At 45.5% G+C, this 20,132-nt stretch overlaps 1 protein-coding gene across 3 annotated transcripts in view; it reads right to left on the bottom strand.

Annotated features, from left to right (window-relative positions):
• Positions 1 to 20,132, bottom strand: part of SLC35F4 (solute carrier family 35 member F4) — a 115,299-nt gene that overhangs the window by 62,112 nt on the left and 33,055 nt on the right. The window contains exon 1 of one of the 3 annotated variants that reach the window (XM_064423015.1): positions 17,395 to 17,583. The exons of the other annotated variants lie outside the window; for them this stretch is intronic. The gene's annotated coding sequence lies outside the window, so the exon portion shown is untranslated. Of the gene's footprint in view, positions 1 to 17,394; positions 17,584 to 20,132 lie in introns of those variants that run through there. 3 annotated transcript variants of the gene reach the window in all.

Genomic DNA, 20,132 nt, shown 5'->3' with positions numbered 1-20,132 from the left:
AGCTGAGATCCAGGGACTGTGTTCTTCAGAGACCAAAAGACAAGGTGACCTCCATATCACACAATCGTAAAATCATGGAATGGCTTAGCTGGAAGGGAGTTAAAAGACCATCCAGTTCCAAGCCCCCAGCCAAGGGCAGGGACATCTTCACCTAAATCAGGCTGCTCCAAGCTCCATCTAACCTGGAGCACATCCAGGGATGGGGCAGCCACAGCTTCTCTGGGTACCCTGTGTCAGGGCCTCACCATCCTCCCTCACAGTGAGGAATTTCTTCCTTACATCTAATCTAAACCTCTCCTCTTCTAGTTTAAAACCATTCCCTGATTACAGCATTCAGCCTTCCACAAAGCCCAGGGAAAGGTTCTCCTGCAGAGAACCAGCACAGCCCAGGCTCCCCAGGGAATGGGCACAGCTCTGAGGCTGTCAGATCTCCAGGAGTGTTTGGACAATGCTCCCAGGCACAGGGTGGGATTGCTGGGCTGTCTGTGCAGGGCCAGGAGCTGGATTTGATGATCCTTGTGGGTCCCTTTCAGTTCAGGATATTTTGTGGCTCCGTGGACCGAGCCCCCTTTCCCTACCACGCTGAACATGATGTGCACATATAGGCCATAACCCAAATACCCTGCCTTTCCACCTGGAGTCAGCAGAAAGAGCTGCCTTCAAATAAAAGCCACATCATCTTCTGGGAAATATCTGTGCCATAATGTGCATGAGCCAGAAATAGACACTTCAGTACTGTCAGTCCCCTGCTCCATCTCCTCTGCACTCCTCTGCTCACCCACCAGTGCTTCCCTCCTTGGCTGTCCCGTGGCAAAAGGAATGGGCTGGAATGTGTTTCTCACCCAACAAACTTGATTATATGCTTTAAATCACTGAGCTATAAATATTAGGAAGGATGCAGGAAACCTTAGGCAGCTCACACTTCAGCACTTGTCTCTCAATGGGAATTTAATAGATGCCTGAACTTCTCTTTTCCAGTCACGTAAGGAGAAGGAGGGAATGCAGGCTGCTCGTTTCCACGCCAGCACCATGAAAACACCAGGGAAGAGCCAGATTGTGAATGTCAAAACAAGAGATTGGTTTTGAAATATGGGGAGAAGTTCGTTCTAATGATCCTAGCAGCTTACGTACTTATGTAATGTGAAAAAAAATATGTAAGAAAGCAACAAAAGCCTTCTCCAACTTTCCCTTCCTTTGGTGGGGCGATGGCAGACGTGGTTTGCCTACAAAACACATCCCTGTCAGGCCAGGCTGAGGAGCTGGCAGCCTGCTCACAGCACAAACCACGGGCTGCAGCCAAAGGGAGCTCATCAGGCTTTTGTTTAGTGTCTGCCTCTGCCCTCATGACTTTTTCCTAAATACATTCAACCCCCTGCGTCCTCCTTGTCTGCTGGAATGGAATGCTCTTGGGGCAGGAACTGTGTCTAAAATTCAAGCAGAAGGAACGGTGCTCCAGCACAACACACCTCACATTTCAGAGTCGGCCTCCCCCAACAGAAAGGAAATATTTGCTGTAATTCTTTGGCACCCTGGGATTTGAGCCTGTCAGATACTGATGCAATAGCAAGTAAAAAATAAAACTGGAAGCCCCACAGGCTGTTCAGCTGATGGGCTCCCAGATTTGATCTCCTGTCCCTGTGGGAAGCCACTGAGCTGGCACTTCCTAAAGGCATTCAAACCTAGAGGGGGCCTGTTGATGTGTTTGCGAGTCCCAGGACAAGAGAAGAGATTAATCTAACTCCATATTTCTTAGAAGGCTGATTTATTATATTATGATATTATATTAAAAATACTATGCTAAAACTATACTAAACTATAGAGAGAAAGGAATACATCAGAAGGCTAGGAAAGGAATGAATAATAAAAACTCTACAGACCAGATTCCCGACACAGTTGGACTGGGATTGGTCATTAAGTCAACACAATTCACATGGAACCAACCAAAGATGCACCTGTCACATTCCAAAGCAATCAGATAATTATTGTTTACATTTCTTTTCTGAAGCTTCTCAGGAGAAGAATCCTGGAGAAGGGATTTTTCAGAAAAAATATCATGGTGTCAGGGCCCAGGCAGCTGGAAACAGCTCTGGCAGCAGGGATGGGCCAAGCAGGAGAAGCCAGGGCTGGGTTTGGTTCAGGAGCTGAGTGTGAGCTCTGGGGAGCTAAACTGGGAGCTGACCAGTGCTTCCAGTGAGGAGGATCTGGCACCTGCTGAAGGGTCACACCATGCTGCTGCCACAGGACGGGTGGGGATGATCACTCCTGAAAAGCAGCTTGTGCCTGCTCAGTCACCTGCCCAGGAAGAAAAAAACCATCCTGAGAGCCAGGGAGAGCAGAGGGACTCAGAGATAACACAAATCCAGGGTTTTGAGAAGGAGCCACTCAGCAGTGACTGCTGACAAGGTCATTCACATACTCAGGACCAGATAATGTCCAGATGGCCAAGGCACTCCTTGCACAGCTGATTTGGGGGTCAGCGTCTCACCCAAGACAGGTTGTGAACTTGAGGGCCTGGAAATCAAAGCCAAGAAGGGCAAGAAGCTTTTTGAGCCCATGCTAAGGATGGGGGAATCTGAAAAAGTGATGCCTTGACTACACTGGGGCAGTCAAGAGGGTCCTCAGTCACAGACCACAGCAGAGCCATGAGACAAGAGGAAAGGGAGAGATCACAGGCTGTGAACAGGACCTGCCCTACAGCCCATTCTCATTGTTTCCTGCAAGCCCAGTCAGGAACTGACCTGGGCTCAAAGGACTCTGCAGAAAGATTTGTTTTCCAAAATTATTTAAAGTGTGAAGTGTAATTTATTTTTCTGTTTAAATTATTTTATGTAATTCCTTCATTTTCCACCTAAGCAGTGCCTTCCTTTTGAAAGCAGAACTTCAAAATATATTTAATTCATTGATTAATAACAGAGTTAATTTGTCTTTACTTAGTTTTTTGCTTAATGACCTAGCAAAGGCCTCGGAATTTGGCTTAATAACAGTGCTGCAAGATCCTTCAGCTGATGAATTATAGCATAATAATTAACATCCTTGCAGTTGTCAGGCACAAAGCCTAGTGATGTACAAAGCCTCTGCACACACAGCATACCAATGATGGCAGTAGCCCACAGTTTGATGTGCTTATTGCTGTCATATCATAGCTGATATTCAGCATATCTGTAAAGTACCCAGAAACTATTTTTTTTCACTTTTAGAAACATATTTAAGCTCCAGAACATCAACAACAGATTTAATACAAACTGTTAGGAAGTGAGCCCTCACATAGACGTTTCTGTCTCAGAAATCCATTAAAAATATAAATTTTGCTTCCAGAAGAATCTTCTTAAAATAAATCAGAGAGCTGTTCTCAGCTCCACCATTCTCTAGTCATAGTTGATCTCAGCCTGACCCAAGTCAGAGCAATTAACAGCAGTTAAATGGCTGCTCTAACTTATGTGACCTGGTGTGGCTCTTCAGGGAGCATCCACCAGCCCAACAGAGACATCCAGTCCCTGCAGGTCCTGCCCAAGCAGCCCTGAGTGTTTCACCTCCTCCAGCTTTCAACCAAACAGCCTGTGATAGTGTGGAAAACTCAATTTTTAGAAAGAAATAATAGTTCCATCTGGAAAGAGAGAAATACAACACACTTGGACCAATCCACCTGAAAACCTGGAATCTAATTCCTTACACATGGCAAAGCAAACTGTGGAAGCAGAGGGAAAGCTGCTGATCTCCCTGGGCATCAGTAAATAACAGGAGATTCCAGAGACTCCCAGTGCTCCAGTACTTTCTGGGGAGCTCTTGGGAGCTGTGGACAGCTGATGATGCCCAGAGCTGTAATTTACCTGGCAGAGTAAAGGGACTTCCCTGACCAGCTTCTCCATTCCATTTGTGACAAGGATTGCAGGAAAATCCACTGGGACCAGCAGCTCCTCAGCTGCCACAGCAAAGATGCACCTGGGTGGTTTTATCCCTTCACTGAACAGCACAAGTAAAGCCAAATGTGGCCCAAGTTCCACCTAAATTGCTAAAAGACCACAAGACCTATTCAGTTAATAAGAAAAACTATCACACCAGTGCAGCCTAAGCTGTCTGGATGTCTGGATACAGCCATAAATATTAGAGCAGGAGCCTCTCCAAAGCCCTTCAGTTTCAAACACGGAGCCTTCACTCAGATGCCAACACATCAATCAAGTCTGTTTGAAAATCTGCCCTTAAACAATAGATGAATGTGTCCATCTTCAATAAAAGAGCAGGACATAAAGCCCATCTGGGCTGGAAAACAGCTGGATATGTGCCCTGGCTGGGGGCCCTCATCAGGTGTGCACCTCTGAGACCCCTGAACACTGCTCTGAGGAGGGGGCAAGGACAAGGGGCTTTTGCAGGGCTCTGACAACTGCCTGAGGTCTTCTGATCACTCATCTACCTCCTCTGAGACAAAGAATCCGTGAAAGTGTCTGTGGGAAGGCAGAATCTAGAGCAAATGCTTTACCACAGAGACACTGAAATCCATCTGTTTTGCTGAAAGCAGCAAAAAACGAGGAAGGCAGCAACACACTTCCTAGAAACCAATTCTGCTGGTGTGTTAAGATAGCAGTCAAAGCTTCAAGACATGGCTAAAAGAAGTGAAGGCTTGTGCTGTGACTACAAAACATATTTTTTGGGCCAGGTTTTCAATCACCAGGTTAATGGAGTTCTCCATGGCACTGGTGTAAGTGCCTACCTTGGCTCAGTAGAGCAGAACCCATTCCCTGGAGCTGCAGTGCCTGCAGCCACCTTCTCCTGAAGAGAGGTTTCAATTCCAGAGTACAATTTCTGGAAAAAAACAATTACACAGGAGCTCTGCAGCAGCTCGAGCTGCTGGTGAAGCTGTCAGCCTTCATGACACCCAAGCACAAGCAATCTCTCCAGCTGCCAGCATGGAAACAGCTGCCCAGTTCTTGCCTTGCCTACCAACAGGGCTGCTTGGTGTCAGCAGGAATCACAAACCTTCAAGGGCAGGATAAACTTGCTGCACAGGCTCCACCTGATGACACTTTGGTTTAGCTACTACTAAATTTATGGAACACTGGAAGGCAAATGGAAGATTTGTGAAAAGGCTCAAATTTGTAAAAATTCAGATGGTTTTGAATGTTCAAGACTGAGATAAAGTATCATATCACAAAATCACAGAATCACAGAATGCCTTGGTTTGAAAGAGACCTCAAAGATCATCCGGTTCCAATCCCCTGCCATGGGCAGGGACACCTTCCACTATCCCAGGTTTGCTCAGAGCCCTGTCCAGCCTGGCCTGGAACACTTCAGGGATCCAGGAGCAGCCACAGCTTCTCTGAGCAACCTGTGCCAGGGCCTCACCACCCTCAGAGGGAATAATTTCATCCTAATACCTAATCTAAAACTTCTCTCAGTTTGAAACCATTCCCCCTTGTTCTATCACTCCAGGCCCTTGTAAAAAGTCTCTCTCCATCTTTCTTGCCAACACCCTTCAGGTACTGCAAGGCCACAGTCAGGTCACCCCAAACCCTTCTCACCTCCACAAGCCCTCTGATTTTTTAACAGAAGTCTCAGGCATGAAAAAAATGTTCCAGCAGAGAAGGTGATGCAGTTTTGGTAGCCTTTGCTTCACTTCAGCAGAATATTTAATCAGTCCATTAATGCCAAGTGATGGTTTGCCTGCACATGCAGAATTGAAAGGACTTTGGTTTTAGGCTGGAGTGGTAGAACTTCAACCTGACAATGAGAAACATCTCAGTGATTTAATGACCACATCATTTTGGCCAACACAGCAGTCTGCCTACAGTTCATCTGTAAAAACAGAGCAGATGGTCCTAAGCTTTCCTGCAATGATTTTGTAAAGTTTTAAGTGTGCCACATGGCAGACTTCAGGCCCAGGAATGGCTTTAAGGAAAAGACAGCTTTACAAATACTACCTCAGTGACTGTGGATTGTAGTCAGCACAAAGACTTCACAGTACTTGGTAAGGATGGGAGAAAATACCAGAGTTTAAAAGGAGGAAAAAGTAGAGAGACCACAAAAAGTCACTCAAAGGCAAGTGAGAAACAGTGGAAATTGGCATGGAAGAATACACAATAAAAGAGGGAAATTGGAAAGGAGCAAAAATGCCAGAAGGGTGATCAGGCACTGGAATAGGCTGCCCAGAGAAGTGGTGGGGCTGCCACGCCTGGAAGTGCTCAAAAGCCACATGGAGCTTTATATATGGCTTAAAAGCCATATGGGACAAGGCTCAAAAGCCTTGACCCCCACTTGGGGACAAGGGTCAGTGGTGGCCTTGGCAGTGCTGGACTCCATTTTAGAAGTCTTTTCCAACCTAAACAATTATATTATTCTATTACTGCAAGAGAAGGGCAGGACAAAAAGATGAATGACAGTGAACAGGGACCCCCTTGCTGCCAGGATGGAGGGCCAAGATGTAAATCCACAGAGGAAAATCTCTGCATTCTCTAATGAGGCCTCAGAGGAGATTAACTGTGATTGTCTTTTGGGAAATGCATGAGATTATTCTGCAGGTACAGAAATGCCACAGTTTGAAGGTTTTTAGAAGCTCTAAGCCCTCAAGAGGCTTTCAATGAAAGGGCTCAGTGTCTTTGAAGGACATTATTTTGGCAGGATGCTTTGTAAGAAGGGACAAATTGAAGACCCAAAAAGAATGTCCTAAAAAACCGACAGGTGATCAGAAACCTCACAGCTCTATCAGGTGCACTGCAAGAAGTCCATGGAGAATTCTGTGACCATGAAGTTCCTGTAAACCTCTTAGCAACAGCTCTGCCTCAGGTGTATGTTGGGTTCAAAGAGGAAGCAATCACCAAGCAGCAGACACAGGATAGTTAAAACTCCTCAGAGAAAAATGCAAAATGTTTCCATGCTGCAGCACAACAAATGACAGGAGTCGTTTCTCAAGAAGAAAATGCTACTCTGCAGACAACAGGCTTATCATGTGCTATTAAGTGTAAAAATTAGTGTAAGATAGGCTGCTAACATCATCACTCAAATCCTTCCTTGGAGATATGCTGCAGCATAATAGAATTTCCCCAGCCCCAGATAGGAAGAGCAGGCAGTCTCCTCTGCATGAAGATTAGCTAAAACCATGGCTTAATCTTTCATTTTGGACTGCTTAAATCTATGCTTGTCTTCAAGAATCCAGAAGGCAAAGCTAAATGTAGATAAGGTCACTGTCAGCACAGGAAGGACCTGGGAAGAAAAGCCACAAACCCTTGAAAGTATCTCTGTTTATCATAAATCACTGAAAAGTGTTCAGCCAGTTAAGGTGGCACAGACTACAGCTGGGACAGAGAAACAGCAGAGCCCTTTCCTGGCTGCCAGCAGAGTTGAGTTCATATGGAGAAGTTATAGAAAGGGACAAGCAGGGACATTGTTGATTCTTTCCTTCTTTTCTCTGCCAAAGTCGGGATTAAATGTGCAAGATGGTATTTCTTGTTGGGACTCAGATGTTTGTTAGTTCTTATCTATGTCACAGTCTCACAAACCCTGAGTTCTCCAGCACTTCATTCTAACAAACCAAAAATGGAGCCCCATCTCTCTCTCTGCAAGGCCTTTTAAGGATAAACTGTCCAATTAAGAAATGACACCTAAATTATTTTTACTTTTAACCCAATAACCAACCACCCGTGGCCATAATGGGGACTTTTTTATCCAATTACACAAAACTACCCAAACTCACAGAGGAGAAGGTGAAGAAGAAGGACCAGCCTCCACCCTAAAACCTCCATCTTGCTTTATATCTATTACTATATTCTAAACCCTTAAACTCTAAGTTTTCCACCCTGTGATATTACACACTTCTAATCAAACTCCACACCCAAATCCCAGTTCTACTGGTCAATTCTGGAAGCCTTCTTCACAGCCTCAGGTCAAATGCAGTGTTCTCTTGGGGGTCTGTGCCTGACAGCACAGAAAGTCTGAAATACCCAGTGACCAGGGTTCCAACAGGACACCTTGGCCATGAGCAGACAGAGCCACAAAAGGGTTTTCCCAGTTAACCTGTGGGAATAAACAGTGGCAAGCACATAGAGCAGCTCCAGTCACTGAAGGAGGAGACAGCATCCTCCAAACAGAGCTGAGAAAGATCCCAGCCCACCAGCAACCAAAGGAGACACAGTCAGCTCAACGTGGCCACCAACAAAGCTGCCAGCTCACAATCACTCCCCATCTAAAGGAGGGAGGAGAAATGTTTTCTAATATTTGCAAAAAGGTTAAGAATATTCCCAAGGTCACACGAGGAGTTTGTGGAACAGCAGAGAACTGAAATCAAACCTCGGGCCCCTTTTCAGCCTTAACCCCCAATCACCCCTTGTCTCCCCTGCAAAGGCTTGGCTGGATGGACTCGAGATCATTCTCAAGCCCTAAATAGAGTACAGAGAATGGAAAATAACTTCCAGCGTTGACAATATTGTCCCTATTTAGCTAACAAGTATTGATTTCTTCCCCAGCCACTCCAATGCAGATGAAAGCAGCACAGATTTGGTTCTTTTGTTTAATTCCCTGGATCCAATCAGTTTTACTGATGCTATCACCAGACTCTGAGGAATGATTACCCATGTGCTATTTAAAGTCAGAGAGGTGCTTACATCTCATTTTATTTGGGGCCAGTGGGAATTGTAGGTTATGCAGGAAGTTTTAACTTTTCTACCCTTTGTTTGTTGTTGACAAAGCTCTCCCATGTGAAGGGGCAGATCTCTGTCAAAACAAGCTGTTCTCACAGCAAGAGAACAGATGACGCCTTGTTCTGCTAAAGATTTATCCCTTTTCTACACAAGTGCAGAAACACTGCTTCCACTTCTGCCACAGTTCCATCTCTCCAGGAAAGAGAGACCTGGAGGGTTGGGCACTGCCCAGGCTCCACAAGGAATGGGCACAGCCCCGAGGCTGCCAGAGCTCCAGGAGTGTTTGAACAATGCCCTCAGGCACAGGATGGGATTGTTGGGGTGTCTGTGCAGGACCAACAGCTGGACTCAGTAATCCCTGTGGTCCCTTGCAACTAAGGATACTCTGGGATTCTACAATTCTACGAGGGTTCTATGATTCCTCTTGTAAAGCTCTTTCCCTGTCCTTTCAAGCTGAAGGAGCTCAAGTGGTCATACACAAGCTGCAGCTGAAGTTATCCACCTGTGGCTGAGAATAACAGAGAGCAGTGGGGTAACAATTAATCCATGTATCATGGATGTATTCCTTCTCCATAGGTAGATATTCCCTCTCAATTCAGATGCAATGAGCACGGAGCATTTGCCTGCAGTCTCACCAGTTGTCCACATCTGTTGTGAAGATGAGCTGTCCCAATCGAGATGACAAGGAAATATGACAATTTATGAATTGCCAATATTTCTGCAAGCTTTGCATTAAGCAAAAGGCCCCAGAGCCAGCAGGCAGGAGGGTCATGAGGCATCACTCCAAGCCTCACAGCTGAAGAGCAGAAATAAACTTCTGAGATTTTTTACAGTGTTTACAATCCTCTGCATTTAAAGCCATTCCAATGGAAAATCCACTCTGCAGAGTGGATTTTCACACAAAGCAGAATCTCATTCAGGACCTTCTGCTTTAGTCCAGCTTTGGTTTTGTGCTGCCAAACTGAGGACCCACAGCCCTGATATCACGATTGCAAGTGATAGAGCATTGCAAACCAGGCAGCAATGTCTGTGTGACTGCAACATCCAGATCCAGCTGGTATACCCATATCCTATACAGCCTTATCTACTGCCACACTCACTGTCCCTCTACAAAAACCCTCCCCAAAAATCTCTTCAAATGACTGCTAGCCCATTCCTCAGCTCCAGGGTCACCCTGGAAGTAAAGGCATGGAGCCCCCAGGCACAGCTCTCACTGCTGCTGCAGCACCTCTGCAATTTCCACAGCATCCTTAAGGAAGAGGGATCTGGACCACAGCACAGCAGAGGCAGAGCCATCAGCATTCCGTGCCCATCGCCACACTTCTTTCCAGCAATTGTAAATCCATTATCAAATACGCTCTCAGACACAATCTGGGACACGTGTCTGGCACACATGGCGCCAGGCTATAAATAGGCAGATATAGACAATCATACTAGATATAACAAAGATTATTTGATTAAGCTGAGGCTCTGCCCTGCTGAACAGCCTGTGATCAGTACAGAAACCTTGTAGGAGCTGGCTCAGCGCAGCACAGCCATGTCCCAGGAGCAGGAGGATGCTGGAGGGCTGCAGTTACACTCCATGCCTTTGTAGTCTCATGTTCTTTTAGCCCACATGACCAGGGTATTTCTAGGGTTCCAGTAAAGACTATATGAATTTTCAGTGGTGTTTTTCACTGGTCCCCAGCAGTTTTATTTGGGTAGTCAAGAGTAAGTCACTGCTCACTGCTACACTCAAAAAATACTTGGCTGGCAAGCACCAGTAGGGAGCACTTGAGCATTTGCAGCTGGACTTCCTAGAAGGAAGGCAGTATAAGGTCAAACCACTCTAAATACACATTATTTTCACTTTATCCAGTCTCTCTGCAGATGTTTAGCATCAGGGGAGCTGCATTACTCTTTTAGAGCTGTCACAGCCCACACACTGGGCATGAAATTGGAGCACATTCCCATAGCAGGAAGGCAGCAGGTCCTGCACTGCTGAGGTGACATGCAAAGCACTTCAGAGCACAGCAGCCCCAGCCTCAGCAGGGCAACAGGGCACAGGGCAGCAGACAGTGTTTAAATGCAGATAAATCTAAGCACATGTGATGAACCAACTCTTTCTATCACACCTGTGTGTGCTCACCTCCTCAGAAACACTGACAGACAGCAAGCTCCCGGCTTTGGAATTGCCATGGTCACCCACACCCTCACAAAGCCACATTGCACTTTTCTTCCAAATTAAGATTCTCCACATTTGAATCCTGCTTTGGTCAGGTGGAGCAAGTTTTGTGAACCACATGTATCAATCACACCCAAAGGTTCAAGAAACTAGTTTGGATTCTGTGCAGAAGAGGAGTATTTGGAGCCTCTGGACTGTGTGTGGGGAGTCCAGAACAGAACTTCCACCACAGAGCTGTTCCCTGCTGCAGCTGAGAACAAAATAAATTTTATATAAACCAAACTACCTGCTGGGAACATCTGAGAACTATGGTGCTGCTGTTTCCTCTGAGTCACCAAAATCCATTTCTGAGGCGCTGAGTGATGTTCACACAGATACTGTCTACTATCCAGTCATGACAGAAGTTCCACCTCTTGGTTCCCAGCTGGGAGGAGACCTATTTTGAGTGCCTGCACCCTCAGCCATCCCAGTGGCTCTGCAATACAAAACTCCTGAGTTCCAGCCCTCAGCAGCCCCAGGCTGAGCTGTTCTCCAGGTCACAAACAGCTCTTGCAAAGCTACTTGATCCAGATGACCACATGCAACCTTGAAAGTACAAAACATAGCTGAGGAGGTAAAGAAAGAATTAAAAGAATGCTTGGTCTACTTAGGCATTTTATGGGTTTACAGGGGGAGGGGGAGGAAAGCAGAATATGATCCATCTGATTTTCCATATTTCCTCTGTACACATGCATACAGCCCACAACAAGCTGAAGCACAGGACTGACAGGGAAATAACTTTTGACAGAATAAAACAATTTGGGAAAACCAGAGATGATTCCATTAGAAATCTTGGTTTCCTCAATGTTGTCTCCTGCAATGACTTGGCTTTGGTATCCAAGATGATGCAAACTCAGACTTCAGAATTTTAGCAGTGGATAAGGTGGCTGTTGTTGTTGTTCTCTTTCTCCTCCTTCTTCTTCTTCTCCTCCTTCTCCTTCTTCTCCTTCTTCTTTGCTTGTTCTGATTCTTCTTATTTTTCTTTTTTTTTTCTTCTTCTACTTCTTCTGATGTCTAGGAAGGGTTGAGCTCATACTACACTTTCCCAGAGTTTCTGAGGAATTATTTCCTTACCCTGCCTGCTACATGCCCAGAAGTAGCAAAAATGTTACCTTTCAATTTTAATTCAAATGAGATTGCAAGAGTTTGGATCTCTTTAACCTTCTGGATGGTCCACAAGGTTCAAAACTCAGAAGAAGATGAGATGAACATCACACACACAAAATGACAGCAAACCTCACTGACTGCCTGGTATCCTGAGAAAATGAGTTCTAAAGGAGGAATATAGGAACTTGTCTCTGAAATCTGTGCATGAACAGCCAGCAATGTACAGAACAAGATGGAAGGGTGAAAGGCCAAACCACTACTTATTAACTACAAAATGGACTTGTTTTGAACTTGTCAGAAACGAACAAGAAAATGAATCAACACCAAGTGGATTCCACCACCTGTAATCCCTGCAGGAATGTGTCAGAACTGACCTCCACCTTCTTATCCAGCAGCAGTGAAATCAGAGAAGGGAAAGGGATCGACACAACTGAAGCCACATCACTGATCCTGTAGTAAAAACATCCATTATTCTCAGCAGAGAAGCTGAAGCTGGCAAGTGAAACAGGATTTTCTGTCCTCTGGAGAATCCCAAAGAAGCCAACAACATCACACTCATTCCACAGCATTCCTCACTGGAGATAAATTCATTTTGTAAGAAGCTGCAAATCTTCTGCAGGCAAAGCTTGCTTTTAGGGAGAGCTACTGGCTTTCATTAGCCAAACTGATATATCATCATTAAATCTGACACTTAAGCAATTCCAGCTACGAAGGGCCAGGGTTATTTTTAAAAAGTAGTATTAATCCAGAAGTAGAAGTTTCTCCAGCAAACCACAAATGTCTTCAGTTAAAGTAGCTCAACTGCAAAGACCAAATTCAGCTGGAGAAGTTTCTGTGTTTCAGAGTAGGAGTCTTCCTTAGTGACTAATTAGTTTATTGAAGGCTTAGTGAATTTTTTTTTAAACTGTATGCAAAGAATTATCTGGCTTTATTGTGTTCATAATATGTTTCTACAGCTTAACAAAATCTATGTCCTGTTTCCTAAAATAATAGGTTGTATGCTTTCTTTCTAAGGACAACAAATTGAATTAAACTGTCTGGGGAGCTGAATTCCCTTAAGAATTTTTATTGGGGATTTAATTTGAAATATTGACTTTTTGCAAGTAGCTCTCAATGCTTTTGTTAGAAATTGAGGAGAGAAGCAACATTCTCCAGATGGAAATTCATCTGTAGACAGCCACCGGCTAATTTGAGTACAATTCTGAAAACCAACTTTTTAAAGAATATTTTGGAAAAAAGCTCTGGTGACAGTATTTGGTAGGGGAGCCCCCCTAGGCCAAGCTGTGTGGTCTGGGTGACATTGGTCACTGGAGGTGATGCCTCCTCCAGTTTAAAATCGCCAGGACAGATCGCAAGGAGCAGCTGAGGGAGTTGGGAAGGGGCTCAGCCTGGAGCAAAGGAGGCTCAGGGGGGACCTTGTGGCTCTGCACAGCTCCTGACAGGAGGGGAGAGCTGGAGGGGTCAGGCTCTGCTCCCAGGGAACAGGGACAGGACGTCAAATTTCACCAGGAGTGGGTTACACTGGATATTAGGGAAAATGTCTTCACTGAAAGGACACTGAAACAGGCTGCCCAGGGCAGTGGTGGCATCACCATCCCTGGAGGGAGTTCAAAGCCATGTGGATGTGGCACCTGGGGACAGGGGTCAGTGGTGGCCTTGGCAGTGCTGGGGGAAAGGTTGGATTGGAAGATCTTGGAGGGATTTTCCAACCTAACTGATTCCATGATCATTATTAGTGCTAGTATAAAAACTATTAATAAGCAAGTATCTGTTGTAAGAATGTGGTGGGAATCCCTCCACAGTGAAGATAACAAGTGCAATTCTTGGAATATTAACACAGACTTGGAGTGCTAAGAGAGCATCAGTAAAACCTGCTCTTTATTAGCACAACAGAAAGCACACAGGTCGCACCTCACCGTGGGGTTTGCTTGCTCCACCAAACAATTAGTGAAGTTTTACACCAAAACCAGGCTGACTCACACTAGATATTAGCAATAAATTTTCTGTACAATGAGGCCAGTGAGGCACTGGCACAGGCTGCCCGGAAAAGCTGTGGCTGCCACATCCCTGGAATGTTTAAGGCCAGGTTGAACAGGACTTGGAGCAACCTGGGATAGTGGAAGGTGTCCCTGCTTATGGGAGAGGGTAGGACTGGATGGCCTTTAAGGTCCCTTCCAGCCCAAACCAGTCTGGGATTCTGTGATTCTATGTCTGACAGCACAAAGACCATTTCTTCCACCAGACACTTGAGGCCCTGTGTCAACCCCTGCCCTTGAGAGCTGAGCACAATTGGAAACCAAGTTAAAGATTAAAATCCCATTAAAGTCTAATACAAGGCAGAGGATAAACCCCAACCTCCAGCCCTACACAGTAACAGCCCTTACACAAATCCAGTCTTGTGCAACCACCACAGACATTCCTCTGCAATGGATTCACTGCGTTCTCCTAATCCAGAACTGGCCTCTTTAGCAGCTGGCAGTAAAAAGAAAGTGCCAAGTCATCTATTTCCACATTTGGGGATGATGAAAAGCACTTGAAAATGCTCAGCACTTCTGCAATAATTATAACAAGCACTGTACTTGTTTTGGGAAAGTATAATGTATTCTGGGGAGCAGAATCACATCAAAGAGGAAGCTTTCAGACACTTCAAGGAGCAGAATATGAAGACATATATAGAGAGATATAATTATCACCACGGTCACAAGTCCCTCTTAGGCAAGGATCACAGGAAGGAGAAGCAGATAAGTGAAGCATTGTGGACACAGAGCTAAGGCTGTAAGGTGATGTAACATCAGTTCTCTCTACCTGGATATGGCACAAGCTGGGCTGCAGCACTGCATTTGCAAGATTTTCCAAGGTTTTCCAAGATCTGCAAGATTTTTCAAGATTTGCAAGATTTTTCAAGACTTTCCTACCTGAGGATGAGCTGTGGTTATTCAAAACCCCCCCCTCATTCTGGTGGAACAGTGTCCCACACCCATCTGAGTACCCCACAGGGCCCAGGGCTGGTCAGCAGCTCCAACACAACTAATCACATCCTTTTCAAAGGTGGAAATCCCTGTCCCCGACTGCCCAGACTTCTTGCTACACCTGTTTGGGTGTCTGTGTATGTCTGTCTGACAGATGCCTCCTCCCCAGCACCTGATGGGTGTCGGGGCATGTGAAATAAAGATCCATGTCTGCAGTTTTGTCTGTAGCCCCAGGGTGGCCCATTGCAAAGGAAAGTCTGGCCAAGTCCTCATTTGTTTAGTTGTCAACCAAACTAGGGTCTTGCTTTAATCAGCGTCAAAAACTGCTCAGAAATCTCATGTGGGACAGGCAGCATGATGCACATGTGGAATTGCATGAAAAATTACTTTTCTTTCAGTTTTGGCAGAATCTAAGAAATAGGAGGATATGGCCTCATTTGAATGTAAAAGGAAGAAAAATTCTGGTGCACCCAAAAAAAAAAAAAAGGTGACACAAAACCAAAATCCACTTGAAAACCTTCCTTGATTTTTTTTCTTTTTGTTTTTGATTTCCAGTCACTGCTGGGCATGCTGGAGTCCCCCTAGCTCTGTCTCACATGGAAATAAACAAATCCAGAACAACAGAGTCAGCAAAGCCTGGCTCTTCAGGATTTCCCATTCTACATTGAGCACTTGCATCAGTTCTCTGAATTTCAGTACTAAATAATAGAATTAGTTAGTATTGACATGGAAATTAGTCAGTATTGTAATGGAATTTATAGGATCTTAATACTAATAATTAACTGTTACTCCAATTTGAATATTTGTGAATTCAAATAACCCAAAGATCTGTGTAATTTGCTTCAAATGGAGCAACGGGGTTCAAAAGTTACTAAAAAAAAAAAAACAGACCTTCACCAACACAATATCAACTGCCTCCCAAGAAATCATGCTAATATACAGCAAGGAGAGAAATTCTTACAGTTTTCATGCACCTGAACTCATAGTCTACTGAGAACATGGTGCAGTTTCTCAGATGCATTTTCTCTGTAACATTTCCTACAGCAACCTGGCATTTTCAGGAAAGAAGATTAAGAACTGAGGTCATTTGCTGAGCACCCAGGCTGGCAGCTTTGTCTTGTTAGTCAGCCACAGAAATCCTTTGCCTGGCAGGGTGCAAGCAAAGAAGTGCCAAAAATGTACAGCAAAGATGGGGCAGTGTGATCTTACCAGAACAAGAGGAAGGGGAAAGTAAGCACAGAACAGCTACTGGCATATTTCCATAAACAAAGAGCTCAAACCACCCCAGCCCCTTCCCCCAGATGCTCAAGGGGTTTCTTTAGGATTTTAACTCTTTTTTTTTTTTTTGCCATCGAACCTTGGTTGTAGAGAGGTTGAGATGATGATGGCACCATCCCAGGCTGAGTGCAGCAGAGACACATCCCTCCCTCCTGCCTGCCCAGCAGCTCTGCTGTTCCCGAAGAATTTATGGTGACCAGCTCCAGGATGAATCACACCTCCCACCCTCCCCTGATGGCTCTCCTTAAGGGCAGGAAGGTAAATCCTGCTCCCCACACTGCTACCAGCACTCTTATTAAAACTTTTTAACTTTCATGTTTCTAGAAGGCTGAAATTCTGTGAGACCCCCTTGACTTGCACAGTTAGAGGTGAATTTTGCACTGTGCCCTTTACTGGGAAAGGTCTCTCCATGCCCCTGCTCCTGCTCTTACTTCCACAGCAATCCAGGTTTTGCCTCCAGTCACCCAAACTCGACTCCCTTGCACAGCTCAGCGTGTTTAAAATTGCAACTTTGGAAAGCTGAAAGAAATGAGAATATTTGTGGTGCCTTCCCCCCGCCCCCTCTTTCTGTGTTTGTTTTCTGCCGTCTGAGGGAGTTAAATCAGCACGAGGCACCCAGAGCCTGTGCGGGGTGAAGTGGGAGCACAAAGCTCAGTTCCTGCAGCCTGACTCACAGCGTTTCAGTGCCACAGACTGATAATGCAGCAAAAGTCATCTCAGGAGTTTTAATTTTGGGGTTTTTTTTTCCCACAAGAACCTTCTCACAATGCGAACTATTCCTTTAAGCCCAGATGTTGAGTTCAGGGTCTCTCTGAGCACCCTGCACACCAAATCCATTGAAATTTACCTGGAGACAGCACTGCCATTCCATCCTCTGCCATCCAAGAGCCTCTCAATGCTTCACCATCAAACACGGGCACTGCAGAGCCCAGCCTGGCTGCTACCACATGCACCACAACATTCCCTTCCCTCTCTGCCTTCCCATAAAGCAGGATTCATCCTGTTCACCAGCACTGGGTACTCTCCTCAGTCAGTCCCACTGCTTCACATGTTTCCCCACCAAGTCATGGGAAAGTAGATAAAAAGCCAAACTCCCTTTTGTCAGCTTGAGGCAAAATACCTCTTGCCCTATCCACAATGGCCCCAGAGAACAATCTGTCCTGTCTTTCTTTCACACGTTTGAAAGCTCAGGTGTTCCTCAGTGCTGACTCACCAGGACTTAAAAACCCTGAACTCTTGAACTCCTTGATACTCCTGGACACTGATGCCAAAAAATTAGCCTGGTGCTTCCCTCTACAGCATTCCACCACAGGGCTGATGTGGGGTACTCATGACATTTTTTGCTGCACAGATTCACCCAATTAACCTTATGGGAAGTGTCTGTAAAGGGGATACATGGAAAAGGAAGAAGAGAAGTTTAGTGTAGTTCCTCATCTGTGATGTCAGAAAGAGACAACTTGCTCCATGGCACATCCTCAGAACATTCCAGAAGGAAAATGAGTCACTGAAGGAGCAGAGGCCAGTTTTGATAGATGGTATATCCACAGCAGTGAAACATCCACAATGATCAGCAGTGCCATGGCATTCCTGAGATAAACAAGGACCTCATCAGAGGAGAAATGACCACTCTGACAGCAAACCAGCTTTTCCAGGAGGAAAAATACATCAAGAATTTTCACTTCCTCACCTCAGCCATCCATCAATAAATAAGTCTTCTAATTGGGAAGCAGCAGAAGCAACTGCCTTTGACCTGATGCCATAAATGGGCTTTCAAATCAACCAAGCAACAATATTCCCTTCCAAAGCAGAAAATTCCTCAGCATTTCTCTGCCACATACTTTGTAATGGCTTAGTCATCAAATCAGACAGACCCTGGGTGAAGCCAGGTGCTTCATGAGCATCTCAGCTGCAGCTGGGCATGGATAGAAGGAGCTGCTCACTGGCAGTGCCACTTTGGGCCTGTCACCAGCAGAGACACTGTCCCTCTGTGCACCACCAGCATCCCCCCAACCTTTCCCCCACCCCTTCCCCCCTATGCCAGTGAGATCCAAGGAGCACATTTCTCATCAAGACACAGATCTGGAACCAGTCCAGCCCAGCTGGAGCATCTGCTCTGTATTTGCATCACTTCACAGGATCTTTCCACTGTTTTTTTAGCTGCAGAGATGAGAGCAATTAAAAAACCTCAAGCTCATGTCTGCTGTTCTCTCTGTCTTATCTCGGCTCTCTGATTGTCATTGAAATAACCACAACAAAAACTGGAGCAGAGACCCAAAATCTGCTCTCAGTGAAATCATCTGCAGGCTCAGAATAAACTATGGGCTTAAGAGCTTTGCTGTTCCAAGCCCTAAATAATAGAGGTGGGAAGGGAACAGAGCCCACAGCTCCTACAGCACTGGGAGAAACTAAGGGAGACTTTGCATGAACAGAGAAAAGACAGAGAATCCAAATGTAACCACCTTGACACATTCCTAATCAAATCACTAAAACCACTGCAGAGCAGGACAATGCTGAGCAAAACAGGCAAGACATGGGATCAGGAGTGCTGGGAGCACAGCACACCAGCCCTGCCAGGGGGATTCACCTGCATCATAAAAGCACCCTGCAGGAGACCCTCCCTCTGCCTACTGAGAAGCAAGGACAGAACAAGTGAGAGAAGCCAGATGTTTTCTAGACTCAGGTCCCAGTCCTTGCTGATATGTTCATCAACGGTGGAGAGAAAAAAGAGAACAAGTTGCTCTTGTTCATGTCATCCATATCCTGGATGACAAAGTCACAAGCTAAAAAAATGAGGACACCTACATTCTAGCTCTCAAAGAACAGCAGAACTGCAGCATTGCTTTTCCTGCCTTCATCTTTCAAGAACTTCCAAGGTATTTTCACCCCTGCTTCCAATCCACCACTGACCAGCAGCTGCTTCACTCCTCTGATGGAATGCACGTCATCCTTGAGAGTCCTGGGGCACGTCAGATTTGAGGATTGCTCATCCACATCCCACATTCCTGAGGTGAAGCCCATCAGCCCCAGAAAGGTGACTCCAAGATCCAAAGCAGAGGAGGTTTTCCATGGATTCAACTACAAGAGGGCCTTCAGGCAGGTAGGTTGCAACTATCTAGTGAGGAGTATTATACAGGACAAGGACTTCAGAGGTGACATTGGCATCCATTAGGATGAAACCACACAGGGAAATCATGGGATGGGAAAGCAAATCCTCCTGAAGCATTAACATCTGCAAGGGACATCTCTACCAGACCCTGTGGAATGACTTTGCTCTGGAACCAGAAGTCAGGTGGTGGTTCCAGGCTACAGCTCTTCCAACCATGAACACTTGCTGCAGGGTTTTCAGGGTAGCACTGGGCCAGAATTTCAATAGGGATTCACAGCCAGCCATTCCTAGCAGGAATTTGCCAGGCTCCAACATCAAAAGAACAGTGAAGACAGGTGGCTCCTGTCTCCGAGGACACCTCACTGAGCCAACTCTGACATCACCTGGGCCAAGGCTGCCATGGACAAATTATCCCAGCATTTATAACAAAAACACCCCAGGGAACAATCACAGGGCTCAGTTCATCCAAACACACGAGAATAAGGAAAAATGGAAATAAATTTCAAAGTAGAACACACCATACCTTTAAAAAAAAAATCCTGTGAAATTTCCTTCCAGTCTGTCCAAAATACTTTAACGACAGTTCCTCAGTGAGGCCCTTGCAGCTACAAATCCAACAGACACAAAGCCCTGAGCAGAGAGGCTGCAGGAACGAGGATGCACAACAGATGCAATGCAATCCCAGCTGCATTGTATGGAAGCAAACGGAGCTCAGCTTTATTTCCAGGTACAGAGAGGGTTATAGTATTATTTTTCCTTTTCCTTAGCAATGTGGGATGAGTGTAAAAAGGGCTCCTGTTCTGGTGTGAGCCGTGCACGTCGCAGGGGACACCAGCACGAAGGCA

The sequence above is a fragment of the Passer domesticus genome, chromosome 6, assembly GCF_036417665.1.
Source record: "Passer domesticus isolate bPasDom1 chromosome 6, bPasDom1.hap1, whole genome shotgun sequence".
NCBI classification, from domain to species: Eukaryota; Metazoa; Chordata; class Aves; order Passeriformes; family Passeridae; genus Passer; species Passer domesticus.
This window is presented reverse-complemented; position numbering and strand designations above follow the sequence as displayed.